Raw genomic sequence first — 7,156 nt, 5'->3', positions numbered from 1 at the left:
GCCGCCGCCGCCGCCTGACCATTTGTGTCAATCCCTCAAGCCCTCTCTCCCTCGCCTCTCTCCCTCGGACCGGTTTCCAGGCGCCCCGCAGTCTGCCTTTCACCGGGAGGGAGGGGCCTTGAAACCGACGCCGGAGTGGCCTGCGTAAGGGAGCGTCGCCCAACGCCGCACTCCGCTGCCGGGCGCACGGCGAGGACGGGGCGCCCGGGGCTGCCTCGCCGAGGCACAAAGGCGGCAGGGGGGTGGAGGCTTGCCGCGCAGGAGTCCGGGCTCGCTGAGGTCCGCTTTGAAACGCAGAGGGAGAAGAGCCCCGTAAGCTGGGCTGGGATCCTGGCGAGAGCGGGGCAGCGCGGTCGTCCTCGGGTTTCCGCCGAGCGAGTCCGCCCGGGCGAGGCTCTGCCACTGAACACGACCGCCCGCTTCCCGCGAGGGGGCTCCCCTGATGCCAGCCGCCCCTGAGGTCCCGGCACAAAACCCCGGGCTCAGCACACCGCTGAACACCAAGAGCCAAACTCCAACTCCAAGCAAGAAAACCACTGCCCCCTTCACCAGCTACTTGTCTCAGGGCTTCAAAAAAACAGAAGGGCTCAGAGCCCTCACTGGTGCCCTTCCCACGTCAGAGGAATCAGTAACCGAAGAGAAAAAGGGAAACCCCCACCCGTGCTGTAGCCCAGAGAGACTTGCCCGGCTCCTGTCTGCTAAGCACATAGGCCAGACAAGAGACCTACCCCCCTGGGTGTATAATGCTCGTCCACAATCTTCTTCCCCTGCTTTGCCAGCCGGCTCTGGTGAAGTGCAGCACGTGTTGGCACTCAGCTTCCTCACCACAACAAGCAACAAAGATGAAAGTAAATCAAATCAAGCCAAAAAAAAAAAAAAAGAACATGGTAACAGACCGAAGACTCAGTGATGTCGGGGCCCACCGGAGAAATTAAGATTCTAGGAGTGTTGTAGCCGGTTGGGGGGAAATAATGGATTCCCTGTGATTAGGACAGTTTAAAAAACCCGGAATTGTTAATGTATGTTACGTTTTAGGGCCATCAAATGTGACAGCAGCCCTTTAAAGAAAGGCAGCTGTGTTAATTTCAGCTCTATTCACAACACAGCAGGGGATGGGGAGGGGGAAATCAATATTGGCCAAATAGAAAAGGATACAATCATAGGGGTGGGAGAGAAAGAGGCCTGGGGAGGAGGACAACATTACTGACTGGCTTCCAAAAGACGAATACAAAAAATGGAGAGTACAGTAAAAAAACATGAATATTAACTAAAAATTTGTATACTCATCTTGTTTGTGACAGGGGGCATAGAAATGGCATAGAAATGAGTCTAGTGCTGATCTAATGGGAGCACAATAAAACCCCCCCATAAATTTATTGAAAAGGACATTGTTTTCTTTACAGTGTTAAGTTAATGATATTAGACAAATGTGTAAATAGAAGCCAAGACCACAGTAATAACCTGAAATATTAAAGTACTATTTACAACAGTTTTGTTTCTTTACAATAGGTAGCAACTTTGGATCAGTTTAAGATGAATACCACCTTACTTATAAGTATCTTGAGTATTTCCAAGTGGTTTCTCAAAAACATTCACTACTTTCTGAAGAATGAAGAGGGTAATTGCAGTGGAAATCCTGTTGGTTCTTTCAAAATGGATTTGCAAAGTTCTCCCCCCCACATAAAGAAGGCTGGGTGAGGAACTTGCTCTACTTGCTAGAATTTAGTAATAATCATAATAAATTATATTTTTGTCAAATCTTTTAACGAGGGGAACTGAAGCACATTTTACAAACTCCCATGCCTCAGCACACCTCTATGCACTGGCAGTTAAAATCCTCGTGTGTGGATGCCAAAATAAAGTCAAGTGTTGGAGCTATGTTGTAGCCATGATAGTCCATGATATGTGGGAGAGGTAAGGATCTTCATGGGTGATATCTTTTATTGGACCACCTGCACAATTGGAATAGACTCAGACCAGCTTTCAAATTCAGTGGCCCTGTAAAACAGAAACCAGGTATTCTGACTCCTAGTCTGTTGCTCTGGCTTCTTAGTACATGGCCTCTCTTTTCTTAATTACTTGATGACTCACAGTGTGCTATGGCCAGTTTTACTTTGTGCACAAGAGATACTTGGAAAGGGACTACTCTAAGATGTTTATAAGTGTTTCAGGTGACAATTATTAACAAAAAACAAGTATTAATGAGACATATGGATCCTTCAATCTGTGCAGTCATGTGGAGCTGCAGGTAGCACATTTTACCTGTGGTGGTTATAGATAATTTTGACTTAATATTTAGGCCACATTTTTTTTCTCCCAGCAGTGCTGTCCCACATTCAAACAAAGTTAGCGGCAATATATACAGCAGATAATGACTATAGGAGCAAAAGCATGATTAGAAATAGCACAGCCTCCCACATCAGTTGCCTTTCCCCAGGCTGGAAAAGTTCATCAAGACTTAATAGTCTCTCTCAAGAATCCTCTTCTCAAAACATTTCAGTTCAGGAAATTTTGCATGATCTAAATCATCCTCAATCTTCTGCTGTTAAAAAATGTTTTCAAATTGAGTTTATGCTGAATCTTTCCTGTATCCTATTGAGATATTTAGCACAAATGTTAAAATGGGTATATTTAGTAGTTACCCATCTTCCTCCCTAGAAGTATACCTCTAGTCAAAAGTATTCTTACAACTTCTTTAAGGAACACAAAGCGCACTTATCCTAAACAACAATATTACTAAAATAATTATTTTGCTATTGGTTTTATGTCAGCATTTTTTTAAATGGCCTTTCATTATGAAATCCTCAAGTATGTAGACGTGTTGCACATTATTACGCTATAAAGGTGAGTTAGATCTATGTTACAGTGTGTTTTGAGGGGTAGGCATATATGTTTACATTTGTACAAGGTCCAGTGGGAGGTAAAGGGAAGAGGATTTAAAAAACAACACACATTAACAAACTTTTCTTTCCTTACAATGAAAGCATAGTTTATAGCCTGTGAGAGAAATAGAAAAACTGACAAATGTAACAGTAGAGAAATCAGATTTTTAAAAGACAGTTCAACTCTTCACCCAAAATATATGTTTGTTACTTGTAACAGGAATGATTAAGTAGATATTAACCCTTGAAATGCTCAGCAGATTGTCTGTAACAAAATAAGTAAAGGCAAAAAATAGGTACTATAAAGTAACCATAGCCAGCATATGTAAGAAGATAAGTGATTGACCAATGTTGAAATAAAATATAACTTCTCCATTGAGTTTATCATATGCATATACAAATGCATTTACTTGGCAGCATGGCTATACGTGCAATTAATGCAAAACAATTAATTCCAGAGTGTGCGTCTGGGATAGCAGCATATTGAGCTGGGTTGGATAAGCGTGGCTGGCAGGGGGCCCCAGGAGTCAGGCTGCCCACCTGGGGCTGTTCCCCTTGGCTCAATGTGCTGTGGAGGGACTCACTGGGAAATGAGCATGCTTCAGTGCAGGGCTAACTGGCAGGCAGCCCCTCCACTGCAGTACCCTCATGCCCCAGCCAGCTGGGATAGCATTTACATGTGTGCTGCTGTAGAGTTTTTTACTCCTAATTACAAGGACTATCTTGCGAAGAAGAACTATCCTGCTGTGGAGTAAATTAGTTTACTCCAACTTAATAGGGGCGCACATGTAGATGCCCAGAAGTTTACTGTGCAACTAATTAGTTTATTGTGCAGTAAACATCTTGTGTAGACATGCCCAACAAGAGCAAAGTACTCTCAAATAATTTGATACGGTGTTTAATGGAGTCAGTTAACAACAAGTTAAACAACCGAATAAATCTTGACTATGGTTAAAAACTAGTGGTGCCTGATGACCAGTTAAATATTTTTTAGTTTCAGATGCAAAGAGTTTTGAACGGACAATACAGCAGGATGGAAAATAAACATTAAAATGTACTGGGATCATGGAGATTAAATTGCTTCATGTAATGGAGTTCTACACAAAGAACAGTGTATGAGGTCAGAAATGGCAAATAAGCCTGTGTCCATCCATAGTGTAAGGACATAGTGTATGTCCTATTGTGGGAATCCATAAACATGGCCATCAAAGATAAAGCATCTAAGTATGAAATTTGCATCACAGAACACTATGCTGTAAACCTATTGTAAACCTGCAATTACTCACCGTGGGATTCCAGATGAACTCCTAGCAGATAGTGCCCCACAATTCAGTGCCAATTCTTGCTGACATAAACACTACCCTTGTAATCATATCAAGCTCTTACTCATGTCAAATGGTTAGTAGAAAAGTCTATTCGAAAAGCAAAACATGATAAAATACAACCTGGCTGTTTTAGGGGTTCTTTACCTAGCATTGTAATATAATCTAATAATAGTAGGATACTCACAGTACACCATACTTTATTAGGCTACTCATAGACTTATGAGAAGGACAAAAACCTTAGTCCACATGTAACAAACATGTTGACATGTTAAAAGACAACTGTCTTGAGCCAAAGACAGTTAGTTAACCCTGAGGTAGGTCCAGAAGATCTATATGTGAAAAACGGAATGGAAAATATACTATTAAGAGATCCCAAATAGTCACCCTCACTGCAAAGTACAAGAGACTGCAAACAGAAAAGATGCTTGGAAACCTGCAAAAGTACTAGCCATTTGCATCTATGATGTATGTCATAATACTCCAAAGAGGTTGTTTGGACCAGAGAAAGGAAAAATCTAAAAGCTTAAGTTTGATCCTGACTCTCTGAATTTTGAAACAACCAGAATGCACCTGGTAAATGCTCTGGTACTGTCACCCAGTCCCTGACAACAAAATAATCACCAAAAGCAGAAAACATGGGGCTCAGGTGATGGTACCACCAACAGCCAAACCACTCCAGAAAAAGCTGCAGCAATCAGAAAGCCATTAAGGTGCACAGACAGTATTTATTAACAGGCATTCAATAGATGCAAACTAATTCTCTATTATCTGTTAGACGCCTCGGTGTATTTTACCATAGCTGTTGGATGCATGAATTTGTCATGTTTGTGGAAATAATCTTTTATCACTCTTTGGTTTGAAAAAAAAAAGTGAAGATTCAACTCCAGTCCCTTCAAGTCAAAGGGAGTTTACCCATGCCATGTGACTCCTATTGTAATCCTGTCCTTCATCATGTAATTTAGGCCAGAAATAAAGATCAAACTTTTTCCTAGCACTCCTGAAAGTCAAACATTATTATACTGCTTTTTATATCTCATACTTCAGAGAGAGAGAAGGAGAAATATTATGCACATTCAAAGCTAACTCTGGAAAATCTCTTCATCACAGTACCCACAACATTTTTGCTTAATAACGTTTATAGAGTAGTTTGAAATAAATGCAATGTGTATTGACTGTGAGGAAGGTTTTATTTTGTTTTGTTTTCTTTTTGGAAGAAATGTAGATGATCCCTTGTAAATTAAAGCCTTATGCTGCCTGTGCTTTCCAGTTCAATCTTTGATTGGATGAGAGAGAAGCTGGGACTGTAATCATTCCTGTGCTGGAAGAAGTTTTCTGGAGAACAAGAAAAACTCAGGATTCTTAAAAGGGCAATTGCAGCTCACCGTTCACTTTGTTTGGAAGGAAACATGCATTTTGTTCTCTTTCCTTTTCATCCTATATTTTAAGTTAATTTTTTAGGACTATATAGAGAGCCTCAAAACTACCATTTATTTTATTGTTCTTTTAACATACAGATGCTGCATTTGAGGCCTGATTCTGGAATCCTGACTTCCCTGGCTATACCTATTGATTTAACTGAAACAAAGGAAGTGCTTTGTAACTGAAACAACGGTGAAGCTTTGTCAGGCTGTAGGATAGAGCAAGAAATTGATTGACAGGTAAAGCTGACACTGCTTCTAATCTCACACTGATTCTACTTGGTGTAAAGTTATTGACTTCAGTGGACTTACTCCTTATTTACAGATGTAAATGAAATTAAGATCATGTTCTCTGAACTGTAATGCCAAAGTATCAAAAAAAGTTGGAGGGTAGGTGGAGGGGTGTATGCAAATATAGTCCCAATATCTCATCTGGGACAAAATCAGATTTATTTATGTACTAGAGGAGACACTTCATGAACTTGTAGATGTCACTGTTAACAGAATGTGGATTAGTCCTTAGTAAGGAGATTCTTTAAAAAGAAATTTTCAGCCCTTGTCTTGGCAAAGAGAGTTTTGAAAATATAAACAAATGCAAACAGTTGCCGGTTGACTAGGTGGCCTGACTGGAATGAGCCACTGTGATCTACTTCTAATGATTTCTTCACTTACATCATTGTGTCATAAGACACACACTTCATATAAGACATGTTACTTGAGCTTGGGTTGTAGGCCAAATAACCTCCTTGCTAGAGCTTCCCAGGGTCTTCAAGATGACAGTATGAATAATAACTTGAGGATATTAGGCAACATTCATCCATTATGTTTCCCCCACCAGCAGCTGTAATAGTGCTTGTGGAAATGAATGCATCCTCTCATCATTCCCAAACTAACAACTGCTTCAACAGCACGGGAGGGAAAGGGAAACACTTTAAAAAACTCAAATGAACATAGGGCAGGAAGTGACCTCTGGGGTCATCTGGTTCAGTCACCCACTATTATAGACATCCACAGAATAACATTCCTTTCCTAAAACAATCACGTTTGTTACCACCTCTGTATCACTGTCCTCCACTGAAAGTCTCTGACCTCAGATCCATGGACAGATCTAGGAGTTTGAAAAGGGAGGTGCAAATGGCATGGTACATCAACACAACATGTTTTTCTTCAGTTAAAGAGAAACTAGCTTTATTAATATGCTAGGAGCCCAGTGCTATATTATTCAGTTTAAGATCAAATCAAAACTAAATATAACTTCATTGGAATGTGTACAAATTTGCTAGATTACATCTTACATATTAAAAAATATAACAAACTAGACAAAATTAGTCAAAAGATATTGTTTCATTACTCCTGTAGAATGATAGAAAATTAATAGGGGTGCACCAATAGAGATTTTGGGGGCCGATACCAATAGTCAATTTTTAAGGAGGCATATCTTCTGATACCAATCCAATTTCCGATACAAATCCTGGCAGCTTGAAGAGCTAGTAAGTCTGTTGGGGGGGGGGGGGGGGGAAGGGGAAGGGGG

The 7,156-nt window shown here is 40.9% G+C and overlaps 1 protein-coding gene across 1 annotated transcript in view; it reads right to left on the bottom strand.

The window, feature by feature from the left end:
- Positions 1–7,156, bottom strand: part of FZD1 (frizzled class receptor 1) — a 25,484-nt gene that overhangs the window by 1,991 nt on the left and 16,337 nt on the right. The gene's annotated exons all lie outside the window — the stretch shown is intronic.

This window comes from Gavialis gangeticus, unplaced genomic scaffold, assembly GCF_001723915.1.
Source record: "Gavialis gangeticus isolate Ggan-Ray unplaced genomic scaffold, GavGan_comp1, whole genome shotgun sequence".
In the NCBI taxonomy this organism is placed as follows: domain Eukaryota; kingdom Metazoa; phylum Chordata; order Crocodylia; family Gavialidae; genus Gavialis; species Gavialis gangeticus.
This window is presented reverse-complemented; position numbering and strand designations above follow the sequence as displayed.